Below are 18,923 nucleotides of genomic sequence, written 5' to 3' on the forward strand. Positions count from 1 at the left end.
AAAGGTCTCCCCATCACCACAAAGGTCTCCCCCTATTACATCAGAGGTACCCCATCACATCAAAGTTTTCCCCCTATTACATCAGAGGTACCCCATCACCTCAAAGGTCTCCCCATCACCACAAAGGTCTCCCCATCACATCAAAGTTTTCCCCCTATTACATCAGAGGTACCCCATCACCTCAAAGTTTTCCCCCTATTACATCAGAGGTACCCCATCACCACAAAGGTCTCCCCATCACCTCAAAGGTCTCCTCATTACATCACTGGTACCCCCATCACCTCAAAGGTCTCCTCATTACATCACAGGTACCCCCATCACCTCAAAGGTCTCCTCATTACATCACAGGTACCCCCATCACCTCAAAGGTCTCCTCATTACATCACAGGTACCCCCATCACCTCAAAGGTCTCCTCATCACCTCAAAGGTCTCCTCATTAGATCAGAGGTCTCCTCATCACCTCAAAGGTCTCCTCATTACATCACAGGTACCCCATCACCTCAAAGGTCTCCCCATCACTTCAAAGGTCTCCTCATTACATCAGAGGTCTCCCCATCACCTCAAAGGTCTCCTCATTACATAACAGGTACCCCATTACATCAGAGGTCTCCTCATTACATAACAGGTACCCCCATCACCTCAAAGGTCTCCTCATTACATCACAGGTACCCCCATCACCTCAAAGGTCTCCTCATTACATCACAGGTACCCCCATCACCTCAAAGGTCTCCTCATTACATCAGAGGTACCCCATTACATCAGAGGTCTCCTCATTTAATCAAAGGTCCCTCATGACATCAGAAGTCCCCCATTATATCAGACCGCCACCCTCTCCCATCACACCAAAGCTCCACCTTCAGATCAGAGTCACCTCTTCACATCAGGGGTCTACCCATTATATCAGAGGTTCCCCATTACATTATAGGTCTCCCCAACACATCAGATGTCTCCCCATGACATTAGAGGTCTTCCATGACTTTAGAGGTCCCCTCATCACATCCGAGGTCTCCTCATTTAATCAAAGGTCCCTCATGACATCAGAAGTCCTCCATTACATCACAGGCCCCCGATTGCACCAGAGCCCCTCCTTAACATCAGGGTTGACTTCTTCACATCAGAGCCTCCCCCATTACACCAGAGCCCCTCCTTCACATCAGAGGTACCCCATCACCTCAAAGGTCTCCCCATTACATCAGAGGTCTCCTCATTACATCAGAGGTTTCCCCATGACATCAGAAGTCTCTCATTACATCAGAGGTCTCCCCATCACATTAGACCACAATCCCCATCACGCTAGATCCCCACCTTCACATCAGAGTCACCTCTTCACATCAGGGATCTGCCCATTATATCAAAGGTCCCCCATCACATAAGACATCTCCCCAACACATCAGATGTCTTCCCGTCACATATGAGGTCCCTTCATCATATCTGAGGTCTCCCCATGATATCAGAGGTCCCCAATTACATCAAAGATCCCCCTCATCATATCTGAGGTCCCCTCATCATATCTGAGGTCTCCCCATGATATCAGAGGTCCCTAATTACATCAAAGGTCCTCCTCATCATATCTGAGGTCTCCCCATGATATCAGAGGTCCCCCTCATCATATCTGAGGTCTCCTCAACATATCTGAGGTCTCCCCATGATATCAGAGGTCCCCAATTACATCAAAGGTCCCCCGTGACATCAGAGGTCCCCCATTACATCAGAGGCGCCCCCATACGTCACTGGTCCCCCATGACATCAGAGGTCCCCTCATCATATCTGAGGTCTACCCATATCAGAGGTCCCCAATTACATCAAAGGTCTCCCGTGACATCAGAGGTCCCCCATTACATCATAGGCGCCCCCATACGTCACTGGTCCCCCATGACATCAGAGGTCCCCTCATCATATCTGAGGTCTCCACATGACATCAGAGGTCCCCAATTACATCAAAGGTCCCCCGTGACATCAGAGGTCCCCCATTACATCAGAGGTCCCCTCATCACATCTGAGGTCTCCCCATGATATCAGAGGTCCCCCATTACATCAGAGGTCTCCCCCATACATCAGAGGTCTCCTCATCACATCTGAGGTCTCCTCGTTACATCTGAGCCCCCCTTCACATCAGGCCCACCCACACTAGGGCAACTAATGACGCTGATCCAGGGCAAACTGGGTCCTGTGCTTGTGGCTCCCCCTAGAGAACCCAGATGGTACTGCGGTTGAGAAACATCAATCTAAAGCAGAAGCCGTGTCCTCCAATGAACAAAGAAAAAGGAAAAAAACATTGAGCACCTAAAAAAACAAAAACGCGCTTCCCGGTAAAATGCCAAATTTTCCGGCTGTTCTCCAGACCTTCTGATAATTTCAGGCGCAGATCCCGACCCTTCAGATACAAAATCCCTAAAAACAGAAGTTTTATTCTTATGTACGCCATGACAGAGCGCACGGTCGCCGCCCCCTACGCTAGAATTTGATTGGACAGGAGCAGAAATCCTCCTCCTCATCCAACCAGGTTGATATCTACTCTCTCTTGGCTCGGGCCTACTTTGTCTTCGCAGTAAACACAGGCCGGGTGTAATCCCCGAGCGCTCCACCGGGGGCAGAGCGACGCTCGTTCCTTCTTTGTCTCTCCTCCCCTCCTGTTCACACGACGTATCCACCATCTTCATTAACCATCAACAATGTATCAATCATTACCGTGCGCCCCGACCAATCCGCCGCAGCCAGCCGCTCACATGACCTCCGCACAGCCCCATACTTTGTATCATTATTGTATCCATCCACAGTTCTGATTCGTTTCAAAAAGAAACAATGTCATCTCTATGGGGGGGGGGAGGGGCCCTCTGCTTGCTGCGTACGGGGCCCCCGAAATATGAGACATCAATTCCTAATAATGGAGTAGTTGGCACTGTACCCTGATATTCAAGGCCATCGGCTTCCAATTTGGGGGGGGGGGTCTTTTTTCATTGGAACAAAGACCCCCCCCCTTCTTCTGTGGGCGTTGGTTCGCTCCATAAATTTTTGGTAGCGAATCGGGGATCTGCGAACCGCGCCAGGGGGGGGGGGGCGGATTCTGAATTGGACGCACCCCAGTGATCTCAGATTAGGGTGTTACTGGTGCCCCACATTTGTAGGCGGAGAACCCCCCCAATGCTGCTGTAAATAATAATCACAATAGGAAGGGATTGGTGATATTTTGGGGGTGCGGTCTTTAAAATGGGTGTGTCCAGAAAAAGGCCCCCGCCACCAAATCTGAGCAGAAATTACCTTTGGGGGGGGGGGGGGGTAGAGAGTTCCCCTCCCCCACAGCTCTATGTGATTGGGGTGGGGGGTGAACCCCAAATTTTGGCAGTAGACCCAGACTCTCCCCTCCCCACAGCACTATGTGATTGGGGTGAACCCCCAAATTCTGGCAGTAGACCCAGACTCTCCCCCTCCCCCACAGCACTATGTGATTGGGGTGGGCGGTGAACCCCAAATTCTGGCAGTAGACCCAGACTCTCCCCCTCCCCCACAGCACTATGTGATTTTTTAATTTCGGTTGTGTGTAGGGGTTCCCTGAGATGTGGGGGTGCAGGCAGGATTCACTCATCTAACTCATCCCCTCTCTCTGGTTTTGGGGTGCTCCCCACACATTGTCATGTGACTCACCCCTCTTTCTTGTTTAGGGGGTACCCTCCAGACCTGGTCATATGACTCCACCTCTCCCTAGTATTTTTGGGGTGCTCTCCACAATCATGTGACTCAGCCTCTCCCTAATATTTTTGGGGTGCTCTCCCCGCCTCGTCCTGTGACTCAGCCCCTCCCTAATAATTTGGGGTGCCCTCCCCACCTGCTCATGTGGCCTATCCCCACCCTATATTTTGGGGGTACCCTCCCTATCTGGTCATGTGATCTAGCCCCTCCCCTATATTTTGGGGGTGCCCTCTCCACCTGTTCATTTGGCCTATCCCCTCCCCTATATTTTGGGGGTGCCCTCCCTACCTGGTCATGTAATCTAGCCCCTCCCCTATATTTTGGGGGTGCCCTCTCCACCTGGTCATGTGATCTAGCCCCTCCCCTATATTTTGGGGGTGCCCTCTCCACCTGTTCATTTGGCCTATCCCCTCCCCTATATTTTGGGGGTGCCCTCCCTACCTGGTCATGTGATCTAGCCCCTCCCCTATATTTTGGGGGTGCCCTCTCCACCTGGTCATGTGATCTAGCCCCTCCCCTATATTTTGGGGGTGCCCTCTCCACCTGGTCATGTGATCTAGCCCCTCCCCTATATTTTGGGGGTGCCCTCTCCACCTGGTCATGTGATCTAGCCCCTCCCCTATATTTTGGGGGTGCCCTCTCCACCTGGTCATGTGATCTAGCCCCTCCCCTATATTTTGGGGGTGCCCTCACCACCTGGTCATGTGATCTAGCCCCTCCCCTATATTTTGAGGGTGCCCTCCATACAGAATCACGTGATTCAGCCTTCTCCATCAGATTTTGGGGTGCTCTCCCCACCTGGTCATGTGACTCAGCCCCTCCCTATCATGTGACCTGAAGAATTTTTAGGGTGCCCTTCCCCACGTGGTCAGGTGACCCCGCCCCTCTCCTCCTGGGGAGGGGGTTGCTCTGCACACCCAGTCACGTGGTCCAGCCCCCTCTCCATCCCCTCAGTGCGGGATTATTTTCGCCAGGCCCCGCCCTCGGTGGGAGGGGGAAGGGGAGGCGGCGGGACGCACGCGCCGCCTGAACTCTGCTCCTGCACCGAGGGCGGGTCCGCTGACGTCAGAGCGCCGCCCCCCCAGCGCCGTTTGGAGCCAATGGGAGCGCGCTGAGGAAGTGACGTAGGCGGTATCCCTCCGCGGTGAGGCGCCGTGTTCCTCCGCTCGGTGCTCTTTGTGGCGCGCTGTGTGGCGGTGAGATCCGGGCGGAGAGCGAGCACCGGAGGCCGGACCAGGAGCAGGTGAGAGCCCCGGAGGGGGAGGGGCCACACCGACCGCGCCATCTTCATCCTCCGCACTATATCCTCATGGCTGGAGGATGGAGGCCTGGGGGGGGCCCAGATCATGGGGAACAATGGCCGCCAGGGGCCCCTCAGAGGCCTGGGACCTGGAGCAGGGGCCCCTAGAGAGCTTCTCATTGCACAACACTGGGGGGGGCCCTAAAATAGAGAATATCTGAGGGCCTCAGGAGGCTCCACCCATCTATAGGAGACCCCTCCCCTTCAGATAGGCCAATAGAGGCTCCTCCCAGGGCCTCACACCACTACAGGCTCCTCCCATAATATACACTGCACCCCTCCTTAATGGAGGCTCCTCCCCTAATAAATGCTGCATGCTCCTCCCCTTTATGTAGACCAATAGAGGCCTCTCCCACAATATACACTGCATCCCTCCCCCATTATAGAAGCCCCTCCCATAATATATGCTGTGTGTCTTTCTCTATGTAGACTGACATAGACTCCTCCCACTATATACACACCCCTGGGCCTGGCTCTTTAAGGGTCATACCACTAGAGGCCCCTCCCATCTATAGGATCCTCCCATAATATTCCCCACAGGAGGCTCCTCACATAATATACACTTCACCCCTCTCCTTTATAGAGGCTCCTCCCATAATAAATGCTGCATGCTCCTCCCCTTTATGTAGATCAACATAGGCTCCTCCCACAATATACACTGCACCCCTCCCCCCATTATAGAAGCTTCTCCCACAATGCACCCCAGGGCCTGCACCTTTAAGGGTCACACCACTGGAGGCCCCTCCCATCACAGGAGGCTCCTCCGATAATATACACAGCACCCTCCCCTTTATAGAGGCCCCTCCCATCACAGGAGGCGCCTCCGATAATATACACTGCACCCTCCCCTTTATAGAGGCCCCTCCCATCACAGGAGGCTCCTCCGATAATATACACTGCACCCTCCCCTTTATAGAGGCCCCTCCCATCACAGGAGGCTCCTCCGATAATATACACAGCACCCTCCCCTTTATAGAGGCCCCTCCCATCCATCACAGGAGGCTCCTCCGATAATACACACTGCACCCTCTCCTTTATAGAGGCCCCTCCCATCACAGGAGGTTCCTCCGATAATATACACTGCACCCTCCCCTTTATAGAGGCCCCTCCCATCACAGGAGGCTCCTCCGATAATATACACTGCACCCTCCCCTTTATAGAGGCCCCTCCCATCACAGGAGGCTCCTCCGATAATATACACAGCACCCTCCCCTTTATAGAGGCCCCTCCCATCACAGGAGGCTCCTCCGATAATATAATATACACTGCACCCTCCCCTTTATAGAGGCCCCTCCCATCACAGGAGGTTCCTCCGATAATATACACTGCACCCTCCCCTTTATAGAGGCCCCTCCCATCCATCACAGGAGGCTCTTCCGATAATATACACTGCACCCTCCCCTTTATAGAGGCCCCTCCCATCACAGGAGGCTCCTCCGATTAATATACACAGCACCCTCCCCTTTATAGAGGCCCCTCCCATCACAGGAGGCTCCTCCGATTAATATACACTGCACCCTCCCATCACAGGAGGCTCCTCCGATTAATATACACACTGCACCCTCCCCTTTATAGAGGCCCCTCCCATCACAGGAGGCTCCTCCGATAATATACACAGCACCCTCCCCTTTATAGAGGCCCCTCCCATCACAGGAGGCTCCTCCGATTAATATACACACTGCACCCTCCCCTTTATAGAGGCCCCTCCCATCACAGGAGGCTCCTCCGATAATATACATTGCACCCTCCCCTTTATAGAGGCCCCTCCCATCACAGGAGGCTCCTCCCGATAATATACACTGCACCTTCCCCTTTATAAAGGCCCCTCCTATCACAGGAGGCTCCTCCGATAATATACACTGCACCCTCCCCTTTATAGAGGCCCCTCCCATCACAGGAGGCTCCTCCGATAATATACACTGCACCCTCCCCTTTATAGAGGCCCCTCCCATCACAGGAGGCTCCTCCGATAATATACATTGCACCCTCCCCTTTATAGAGGCCCCTCCCATCACAGGAGGCTCCTCCGATAATATACATTGCACCCTCCCCTTTATAGAGGCCCCTCCCATCACAGGAGGCTCCTCCGATAATATACATTGCACCCTCCCCTTTATAGAGGCCCCTCCCATCACAGGAGGCTCCTCCGATAATATACACTGCACCCTCCCCTTTATAGAGGCCCCTCCTATCACAGGAGGCTCCTCCGATAATATACACTGCACCCTCCCCTTTATAGAGGCCCCTCCCATCACAGGAGGCTCCTCCGATAATATACACTGCACCCTCCCCTTTATAGAGGCCCCTCCCATCCATCACAGGAGGCTCCTCTGATAATATACACTGCACCCTCCCCTTTATAGAGGCCCCTCCCATCCATCACAGGAGGCTCCTCCGATAATATACATTGCACCCTCCCCTTTATAGAGGCCCCTCCCGTAATAAATGCTGTATGCCCCTCCCCTTTATGTAGATCAACATAGGCTCCTCCCACAATATATACAGCACCCTCCCCTTTATAGAGGCCCCTCCCATCACAGGAGGCTCCTCCGATAATATACACTGCACCCTCCCCTTTATAGAGGCCCCTCCCATCACAGGAGGCTTCTCCGATAATATACACTGCACCCTCCCCTTTATAGAGGCCCCTCCCATCACAGGAGGCTCCTCCGATAATATACATTGCACCCTCCCCTTTATAGAGGCCCCTCCCATCACAGGAGGCTCCTCCGATAATATACATTGCACCCCTCTCCTTTATAGAAGCCCCTCCCATCACAGGAGGCTCCTCCGATAATATACACTGCACCCTCCCCTTTATGGAGGCCCCTCCCATCACAGGAGGCTCCTCTGATAATATACACAGCACCCTCCCCTTTATAAGGCTTCTCCCATAAAATATGCTGTGCGTCCCTCTCCTTTATGTAGACCTACAGGCTCCTCCCACTAAACCCCCAGGCCTGGCCCTTTAAGGACCCCTCTCATCTATAGAGGTTCCTCCCTTTTATGTAGACCCATAGAGGCTCCTCCCACTATACACATCCTCAGGCCTGGCCCTTTAAAGGTCACACCACCAGAGGCCCCTCCCATAATATTCCCCACTAGAAGGCCCCTCCCTCTTATTTAGGCCAATGGAGGCTCCTCCTATAATACATGCTGTGCGCCCCTCCCCTTTGTACAGGCAATAGAGGCTCCTCCCATCGTTTACAATGTACGGCCTGTCTCCTTTAGAGGCCACACCATTGGGGGGGAATTATGTAATATAGGAGGCCCCTCCCATTTATAGGATCCTTTTTAGGCTCCTCCCATAATCTCCAATGACTTCCATTTTATGTAGGCCAATAGAGGCCCCTCCCACTATATACACCCCTGGATCTGCCCCTTTTAAGGGTTACACTGGTGGGGGGCCCCTGAATATATAACATGCTAGGCCACACCTCCACTGTATGTAAGACAATGATTGCTCCTCCCAGTATATACATCCTGGGGCCTGTCTGTGGGTCACACCACTGGGGGCCCCTGAATATATAACTCACTAGATGGGGCCCCTCCCCATTTTGTAGGCAATAGAGGCCCCTCCCATTATATACACTCCTGGGCCCTGACTATATAACTCCCTAGGTGGGCACCTCCCCTTTTTTGTAGGCCAATAGAAGACCCTCCCACTATATACACCCCTTCGCCCTGATTATATAATTTAATGGGCCCCTCCCCTTTTTTGTAGGTCACTAGAGGCCCCTCCCACTATATACACCTCTGGGCCCTGAATATATATTTTACTGGGTTGGCCCCTCCCCCTTTTGTAGGCCAATAGAGACCCCTCCCACTATATACACCCCTGTGCCCTGATTATATAATTCTCTCCATGGGCCCCTCCCCTTTGTGTAGGTCAATAGAGGCCCCTCCCACTTTACACACTCCTGGGCCCTGAATATATAACTCTAGGTGGGATCTCCCATAGGGCGTCTAAATATTTAATACACCAGGAGGCACCTCCCCTTTTTGTAGGCAAACAGAGGTTCCTTCCCTTTAAGCGCCCCCCCCCCAAGAGCTCTCTCATAGGTCACACCACTGGGGGGGGGGTATTCATTACACCAGGAGGCCCCTCCCCTTTCTAAAAGCTACTCTTCAAAATACCCATATTGGAGGCTCCTCCCCTTTGATATAAAACGATGGGGGTGTCCACTTCAGCCCCTCCCCTGCAATATAGATCTTGGGCCTATTGACCCTGCCTCTTCACATTGGCCCCTCAAAGGGCCCATACTGGAGACTCCTCCCCTTCTTATAGGGAAAAAATGGAGACCCCTCCTATTTATTAACCACTCCAGCCCCGGAAGATAATTTATTTTTGGGCGGTACGGCGCTGTTATTTTAACTGACAATTGCGCGGTCGTGCGACGCCTACACAAATGAAAACGCGACCCACAAATGTAACTTTTTATTGGCGGTATTTGATTGCGTTTTTTATTTTTTTTGCGCTATAAAAAAAAAGCCAAAAGTTGTGTAAAAAAAACAAACTTTTTTTTCTTTCTGCTATAAAACATCCAATAAAAAAAAAAATTTAATTTCTTCATCAATTTTACTCCAACATGGTAAAAATCGTGTCTCCAAACTATGGAATGGATTTATGTTTTTTTTTTTTTGTTTTTTTTTTGCGGGACTGCGACATTGCAACAGACAAATTGGACACCTAACTGACATTTTTGACTTTTTTTTTAGGTGACCAGTGACACAATACAGAGATCAGTGCTAAAAATATGCACTGTCACTGTACTAATGACAATATGGCTGGGAAGAGGTTAACCACTTAACAGGTGTTTTTCAGATTTGGCGTTTACAAGACTAAAACAGTTTTTTTTTGCTATAAAATTACTTAAAACCCCCAAAAATTATATATATATTTTTTCTAACACCCTAGAGAATATAATGGCGGTCATTGCGATACTTTTTGTCACACCGTATTTGCGCAGCGGTCTTACAAGCGCACTTTTTTTTGGAAAAAATTCACTTTTCTGAATTAAAAAACAAGACAACAGTAAAATTATCCCAATTTTTTTATATATTGTGAAAGATAATGTTACGCCGAGTAAAATGATACCCAACATGTCACGCTTCAAAATTGCGCCCGCTCGTGGAATGGCGTCAAACTTTTACCCATAAAAATCTCGATAGGCGACGTTTAAAAAATTCTACAGGTTGCATTTTTTGAGCTACAACGATCGCGGCGATACCTCACTTGTGTGGTTTGAATACCGTTTTCATATGCGGCGCTACTCGCGTGTGCGTTCGCTTCTGCGCGCAAGCTCGTCGGGACGGGGCGCTTTAAATTTTTTTTCTTGTTTTCTTATTTATTATTATTGATTTTTATAATTTTTTTACACTGAAATAATAAAAATAAAAAAAATTGATCACTTTTATTCCTATTACAAGGAATGTAAACATCCCTTGTAATAGAAAAAAGCGTGACAGGTCCTCTTATATATGAGATCTGGGGGCCAAAAAGACGTCACATCTCATATTTAGACTTGAATGCAAAAAAATAAAAATTTAAATTTTAAATTAAAAAAAATGACAACAAAAAAATTGTCTCTTTTAAGAGGCTGGGCGGGACTGACGTTTTGACGTCACTTCCGCCCAGCAGCGCTATGGGGACGGGTGGGGGCCATCTTGCCCTCACTCGAGTCCTCACACACCAGGCAGCACCCGATCTCCTCCGCCGCTACCGACGGCTACGGTAAGCGGCGGAGGGCGCGGGAGGGGGGGGGCCCTCTCCCGTTATCGTTTACACGGCCGCCCACTGAAAAGATGGATACCTCGGTTGTGGCAGCAGCTGCTACCGTTACCGAGATATCCATCTTTAAAAATAGGCCGTGTATATACAGTGGGCGGTCGGGAAGTGGTTAAAATCAGGGAAGATCAAATGGTTTAAATGTGTCCTAGGGGGTGCTTTCTAACCATGTGTGGGGGAGGGGCTCTGAATTGGGGGGGGGGGACAGAGATCCGTGTTCTTTCTTAGCAGGAACACAAGATCTCCATCTTCCCCCTCCTGACAGAACGGCGATCGGCTTTGATTACATAAACAGATCATCGTTCTGCCTCTCTCAGAGAACGATCGCGGGTGGCCAGCGGACAATCGGGTCCCCCGGACTCGCTGATTGGCATCCCCAATCGGCACGCGATCGCTCCTTCGGCAGCGGGAGCCCCCCGGTGGCTATTGCATGAAATGACGTGCAATAGAGCCGACCTGCCGCAGTAATTATGCGGCAGACGGTCGGCAAGCAATGGGTTAAATACTACTGGAAGCTCCTCCCCTAATATACAATAATGGGCGTCTCCCCATTACAGGTCTCTGGTAACTCCTCCCCTTTAGTAATATAATTCAGTCATAGATTCGGGGGGGTGGGGTCCATTTTCCTTAATAAAATTTTGGGGGCATCACTTACCCCCCCCCCCCCCCCGAGGTGATACAGTGTATCTGCCCCCCCCCTCCCCAGAGGTGATACAGTGTATCTGCCCCCCCCCTCCCCAGAGGTGATACAATGTATCTGCCCCCCCCCTCCCCAGAGGTGATACAATGTATCTGCCCCCCCCCCTCCCCAGAGGTGATACAATGTATCTGCCCCCCCCCCCTCCCCAGAGGTGATACAATGTATCTGCCCTCCCCAGAGGTGATGCAATGTATCTGCCCTCCCCAGCGGTGATGCAATGTATCTGCCCTCCCCAGCGGTGATGCAATGTATCTGCCCTCCCCAGCGGTGATGCAATGTATCTGCCCTCCCCATCAGTGATACAATGTATCTGCCCTCCCCCCTCCCCAGCGGTGATGCAATGTATCTGCCCTCCCCAGAGGTGATGCAATGTATCTGCCCTCCCCAGCGGTGATGCAATGTATCTGCCCTCCCCATCAGTGATACAATGTATCTGCCCTCCCCCCTCCCCAGCGGTGATGCAATGTATCTGCCCTCCCCAGAGGTGATGCAATGTATCTGCCCTCCCCAGAGGTGATGCAATGTATCTGCCCTCCCCCCTCCCCAGCGGTGATACAATGTATCTGCCCTCCCCCCTCCCCAGAGGTGATGCAGTGTATCTGCCCTCCCCCCTCCCCAGAGGTGATACAGTGTATCTGCCCTCCCCCCTCCCCAGAGGTGATACAGTGTATCTGCCCCCCCCTCCCCAGAGGTGATACAGTGTATCTGCCCTCCCCCCTCCCCAGAGGTGATACAGTGTATCTGCCCTCCCCCCTCCCCAGAGGTGATACAATGTATCTGCCCTCTGCCCTCCCCAGAGGTGATGCAATGTATCTGCCCTCCCCAGCGGTGATGCAATGTATCTGCCCTCCCCATCAGTGATACAATGTATCTGCCCTCCCCCCTCCCCAGCGGTGATGCAATGTATCTGCCCTCCCCAGCGGTGATGCAATGTATCTGCCCTCCCCATCAGTGATACAATGTATCTGCCCTCCCCCCTCCCCAGAGGTGATGCAATGTATCTGCCCTCCCCAGAGGTGATGCAATGTATCTGCCCTCCCCAGAGGTGATGCAATGTATCTGCCCTCCCCAGAGGTGATGCAATGTATCTGCCCTCCCCAGAGGTGATGCAATGTATCTGCCCTCCCCAGAGGTGATGCAATGTATCTGCCCTCCCCAGAGGTGATGCAATGTATCTGCCCTCCCCAGAGGTGATGCAATGTATCTGCCCTCCCCAGAGGTGATGCAATGTATCTGCCCTCCCCAGAGGTGATGCAATGTATCTGCCCTCCCCAGAGGTGATGCAATGTATCTGCCCTCCCCAGAGGTGATGCAATGTATCTGCCCTCCCCAGAGGTGATGCAATGTATCTGCCCTCCCCAGAGGTGATGCAATGTATCTGCCCTCCCCAGAGGTGATGCAATGTATCTGCCCTCCCCAGAGGTGATGCAATGTATCTGCCCTCCCCCCTCCCCAGAGGTGATACAGTGTATCTGCCCCCCCCCCTCCCCAGAGGTGATACAATGTATCTGCCCCCCCCCTCCCCAGAGGTGATACAATGTATCTGCCCCCCCCTCCCCAGAGGTGATACAATGTATCTGCCCTCCCCAGAGGTGATGCAATGTATCTGCCCTCCCCCCTCCCCAGAGGTGATGCAATGTATCTGCCCTCCCCAGAGGTGATGCAATGTATCTGCCCTCCCCAGAGGTGATGCAATGTATCTGCCCTCCCCCCTCCCCAGAGGTGATACAGTGTATCTGCCCCCCCCCCTCCCCAGAGGTGATACAATGTATCTGCCCCCCCCCTCCCCAGAGGTGATACAATGTATCTGCCCCCCCCTCCCCAGAGGTGATACAATGTATCTGCCCTCCCCAGAGGTGATGCAATGTATCTGCCCTCCCCCCTCCCCAGAGGTGATACAGTGTATCTGCCCTCCCCCCTCCCCAGCGGTGATGCAATGTATCTGCCCTCCCCAGCGGTGATGCAATGTATCTGCCCTCCCCATCAGTGATACAATGTATCTGCCCTCCCCCCTCCCCAGCGGTGATGCAATGTATCTGCCCTCCCCAGAGGTGATGCAATGTATCTGCCCTCCCCAGAGGTGATGCAATGTATCTGCCCTCCCCCCTCCCCAGCGGTGATACAATGTATCTGCCCTCCCCCCTCCCCAGAGGTGATACAGTGTATCTGCCCTCCCCCCTCCCCAGAGGTGATGCAATGTATCTGCCCCTCCCCAGAGGTGATACACTGTATCTGCCCTCCCCCCCCCCCCCTCCCCAGCGGTGATACAATGTAATGACTGGTTTCCTGAGGTCATCCGGTGACGGGTCCTCTTTATACGTTGCGGAGCCTCCTGGGAGTTAAAGTGGAACTTCACCCAACTCATTTTTATTTATTTTTTTATTTTTTCCCGGAACTATTTGGTTCCAGGCATTCCATGAATTTTAACCCCCCACAGTTGCTTGTGCTCTCCGCTGAACCGTCAGGCCCTCAAACAGCTGGTGTCATAGCCGATCACACGTGAAGCGCCGCGGCGGATCCGTCCAAAGGCCAAGATGGCGGCTTCTTTTGGTTGTAAAGGGGAGGAGGGTTTAGTTCTGCGTTAAAATGTATTTGGGGATCTCCGCCGCCACCTGCTGGCAGGACAAGCGCGGCTCCGCCTCCTGCACAAAATTATGTGTTTTTTTATTTTTTTATTGTTTTTCTATTTTCTAAAGTTTATATTAATTCTCCCCCTCCAGGTCTGACGAGTCGTTTTGAAAATTTATTGCAGCTGAACAGCGGCGGGGAGCCCAAAAAAAAAGGTAACGTACCCAACCCCCACCCTTCTTATCAGTCCATGTGTTCACTGTTTGTTTTCCTTTTATGCTATTAACCCCTTCTATACCGACAGCGTTTGTTTTTATTACATTCTTCTTTTTTTCTTTTTTTTTTTTTTTTTAACCACTTAAGACCCAGACCTTTAGGCAGCTAAAGGACCCGGACAGTTTTTGCGATTCGGCACTGCGTGGCTTTAACTGACAATTGCGCGGTCGTGCGACGTGGCTCCCAAACAAAATTGGCGTCTTTTTTTTTTTTTTTTTTTTTTTTTTTTTTTTTTTTCACAAATAGAGCTTTCTTTTGGTGGTATTTGATCACCTCTGCGGTTTTTATTTTTTGCGCTATAAACAAAAATAGAGCGACAATTTTGAAAAGAATACAACATTTTTTACTTTTTGCTATAATAAATATCCCCCAAAAATATATAAAAAAACCTTTTTTTTCCCCTCAGTTTAGGCCGATACGTATTCCTCTACCTATTTTTGGTAAATAAAATCGCGATAAGCGTTTATCGGTTGGTTTGCGCAAAATTTATAGCGTTTACAAAATAGGGGATAGTTTTATTGCATTTTTATTAAAATTTTTTTTTTTTTTTTTTTTTTTTTTACTAGTAATGGCGGCGATCAGCAATTTTTTTCGTGACTGCGACATTATGGCGGACACTTCGGACAATTTTGACACATTTTTGGGGCCATTGTCATTTTCACAGCAAAAAATGCATTTAAATTGCACTGATTACTGTGAAAATGACAATTGCAGTTTGGGAGTTAACCACAAGGGGGCGCTGAAGGGGTTAAGTGTGACCTCATCTGTGTTTCTAACTGTGGGGGGTGTGGCTGTAGGTGTGACGTCATTGATTGTGGTTCCCTACATAAGGGATCACACGATCGATGACGGCGCCACTGTGAAGAATGTGGAAGCTGTGTTTACACACAGCTCTCCCCGTTCATCAGCTCCAGGGAGCGATCGCGGGACTCCATCGGCGATCGGGCCACGGAGCTTCGGACCGGGTCGTGGGCGCGCGCCCGCGACCCACGGCTGGGCACTTAAGGAGGACGTACCTGTACGTGCATGTGCCCAGCCGTGGCCATTCTGCCAACGTATATGTGCAGGAGGCGGTCCTTAAGTGCAGGGTTCGACAAAATCCGGGCGCCAGGTCTCAATTGCAACCTCGGCAGCACTGAAGATGATTGGGTAGTAGACAGAAGCTCCGCCCACATTCATAAACTAAAGCACATGGGGGAGCCGGAGAGGGGACCCAGACAGAAGGAGGAGCACACGTGGGAGCCGGAGAGGGGACCCAGACAGAAGGAGGAGCACACGTGGGAGCCGGAGAGGGGACCCGGACAGAAGGAGGAGCACACGTGGGAGCCGGAGAGGGGACCCAGGCAGAAGGAGGAGCACACGGGGGAGCCGGAGAGGGGACCCGGACAGAAGGAGGAGCACACGTGGGAGCTGGAGAGGGGACCCAGGCAGAAGGAGGAGCACACGTGGGAGCCGGAGAGGGGACCCGAACAGAAGGAGGAGCACACGTGGGAGCCGGAGAGGGGACCCGGACAGAAGGAGGAGCACACGTGGGAGCCGGAGAGGGGACCCGGACAGAAGGAGGCACACACGTGGGAGCCGGAGAGGGGACCCGGACAGAAGGAGGAGCACACGGGGGAGCCGGAGAGGGGACCCGAACAGAAGGAGGAGCACACGTGGGAGCCGGAGAGGGGACCCGGACAGAAGGAGGCACACACGTGGGAGCCGGAGAGGGGACCCGGACAGAAGGAGGAGCACACGGGGGAGCCAGAGAGGGGACCTGGACAGAAGGAGGAGCACACGGGGGAGCCGGAGAGGGGACCCGGACAGAAGGGGGAGCCGGAGAGGGGACCCGGACAGAAGGAGGAGCACACGGGGGAGCCGGAGAGGGGACCCGGACAGAAGGAGGAGCACACGGGGGAGCTGGAGAGGGGACCCAGACAGAAGGAGGAGCACACGTGGGAGCCGGAGAGGGGACCCGGACAGAAGGAGGAGCACACGGGGGAGCCGGAGAGGGGACCCGGACAGAAGGAGGAGCACACGTGGGAGCCGGAGAGGGGACCCGGACAGAAGGAGGAGCACACGGGGGAGCCGGAGAGGGGACCCGGACAGAAGGAGGAGCACACGTGGGAGCCGGAGAGGGCACCCGGACAGAAGGAGGAGCACACGGGGGAGCCGGAGAGGGGACCCGAACAGAAGGAGGAGCACACGTGGGAGCTGGAGAGGGGACCCAGGCAGAAGGAGGAGCACACGTGGGAGCCGGAGAGGGGACCCGAACAGAAGGAGGAGCACACGGGGGAGCCGGAGAGGGGACCCGGACAGAAGGAGGAGCACACGGGGGAGCCGGAGAGGGGACCCGGACAGAAGGAGGAGCACACGGGGGAGCCGGAGAGGGGACCCGGACAGAAGGAGGAGCACACGGGGGAGCCGGAGAGGGGACCCAGACAGGAGGAGCACACGGGGGAGCCAGAGAGGGGACCTGGACAGAAGGAGGAGCACACGGGGGAGCTGGAGAGGGGACCCGGACAGAAGGGGGAGCCGGAGAGGGGACCCGGACAGAAGGAGGAGCACACGGGGGAGCTGGAGAGGGGACCCAGACAGAAGGAGGAGCACACGTGGGAGCCGGAGAGGGGACCCGGACAGAAGGAGGAGCACACGGGGGAGCCGGAGAGGGGACCCGGACAGAAGGAGGAGCACACGGGGGAGCTGGAGAGGGGACCCAGACAGAAGGATGCGCACACGTGGGAGCCGGAGAGGGGACCCGGACAGAAGGAGGAGCACACGGGGGAGCCGGAGAGGGGACCCGGACAGGAGGAGCACACGTGGGAGCGGGAGAGGGGACCCGGACAGAAGGAGGAGCACAAGGGGGAGCCGGGGATGGACAGGGGGGACAATCGGCATTGGTGGGGGTAGATACAAGCACCGATCTCCCTGAATAGCATCAGACGGCCACGGGAGGGAGAGGAGGAGAAGCGTCTGTCAGAGGCCTTATTGCAATCTATACAGGGAGATCGGTGCTTGAACCTCCCCTCCCCCCATGTCTATGTTCCTGGAGGAGTCAGACGTTTTCTGTTACTCCAAAACAGCCTTTCTCAACCTTTTTACTCCAGAGGAACCCCTAAAATTATTTCAGATCTCCGGGAAACCCTACTTAAACCAATTAATCAGGGATAATGCCCTCTACATTGATCAGTAGGAAGAATGCAACCCTTACAGTAGTAGTCGGGATGCCGTCCTTACAAACCGCTAAATGGATTAATGGTGCCATGCTGATGGCTTTGCCAAGTGTGGTTGGCCCTGGAACTATACAGGTGCCATCATATTGGAGGACAATCGACCACGACTCAAGAAACCCCTGGCAACCTCTGGAGGAGGCTACTCCGAAATTCTAAGAGGGTTTCATCTCTTTATCATTCTGGATCGCATCTCTGAAAGTAGATCAGCCTGTCTCTTCTACCTGTGCGGTTTCTGGTCTACGGTCCTTTTAGAGCAACTAAGGCTGCAAAGAACTTTCTCTTTCACACTCCTATATGAAGATTGGGTACACCCTGACAAGTTGTTTGCTCCCCCAGATCCTTCGTAGTTTTATATCTGTTTGAAGAGGATTTTGTAGAAAAGTGGCCCAACGAGGCAACTACCGTTCCTGTAGATCAGGGGGGTCTTTAGTTTTTGCAAAGGTCCACTGGGGGGGGCCCAGACTTTGCCCAGTGGGAGTAGAAAATGGTTTGGTTGCAGTGGATGTAACCAATGTCCCATCGTTGGTATTAGTGGGTTCCCCATTGCTGGTATCAGTTAGAGCAATAGGACCCCATGTCTGGGGTAAGAGGCCAAATCACTGTTGTCAGTCTGAGGAATAGCGCCTTGTATCAGTGGGAGGAATGGTGTCCCATCGTTGGTGTCGGTGGGAGGAATGGTGTCGGTGGGAGGAATGGTGTCCCATCGTTGGTGTCAGTGGGAGGAATGGTGTCCCATCGTTGGTGTCGGTGGGAGGAATGGTGTCCCATCTTTGGGTATCAATGGGAGAAAGCGCCCCCCCTAATCATTGATATCAGTGGGAGGAATAGTGTCCCATTGTTGGTGTCAGTGGGGGGAATAGTGACTACTATCATTAAGAGAAATAGTGCTTCAAAGGCCAGATCGTGGCAAGCAAAGTTCCACATTTGGAGACCACTGCTGTAGAGGATGCACCTGCATTTAAGGACCCAACCGATAAGCGGTTGTAAGCCAGTTCTAGAACCGTGTTCTTGCTGGGCCTGTTCCTTATTTTTGTGACTTCACCAGAATATGGGTGACTGGTCAACATCCCTTTTTTAAAGATTATCAGATCTCTATTGAGGCCTCTCGGGTCTCCTTTGTCTTTGGTGTAATTTCCCCAGTTCCTACGGCAAGACTGTTGTAGAGATATTACACCAACCTTTTTACCGTTCCCAAACCCAATGGTGTATCAAGCCCATCTTGGACCTCAAAGCTCTGAATGTCTTCATTCCAGTTCAGAAATTGTATGCATGGAAGCGCCTTCCTTCAATAGAAGACTTGTTTTTCTTGGATTCCGTTCATGTCCTTCTCGTCCCAGTGCATGATTTTCTTTTTTTTGCGTTGGGGCCCCCTCTACTGCCAGTTTGTG

The 18,923-nt window shown here is 52.6% G+C and overlaps 1 protein-coding gene across 2 annotated transcripts in view; it reads left to right on the forward strand.

Moving 5' to 3' along the window:
- The first annotated feature begins 4,794 nt into the window (after nt 1–4,794).
- The window catches only part of POGZ (pogo transposable element derived with ZNF domain), a 36,126-nt gene continuing 21,997 nt past the window's right edge, over nt 4,795–18,923 (forward strand). For both annotated transcript variants that reach the window (XM_040332441.1, XM_040332442.1), the window contains exons 1-2: nt 4,795–4,931; nt 14,197–14,259. The gene's annotated coding sequence lies outside the window, so the exon portion shown is untranslated. The remainder of the gene's footprint in view (nt 4,932–14,196; nt 14,260–18,923) is intronic.

The sequence above is a fragment of the Rana temporaria genome, chromosome 13 (assembly GCF_905171775.1).
Source record: "Rana temporaria chromosome 13, aRanTem1.1, whole genome shotgun sequence".
Lineage (NCBI taxonomy): Eukaryota > Metazoa > Chordata > Amphibia > Anura > Ranidae > Rana > Rana temporaria.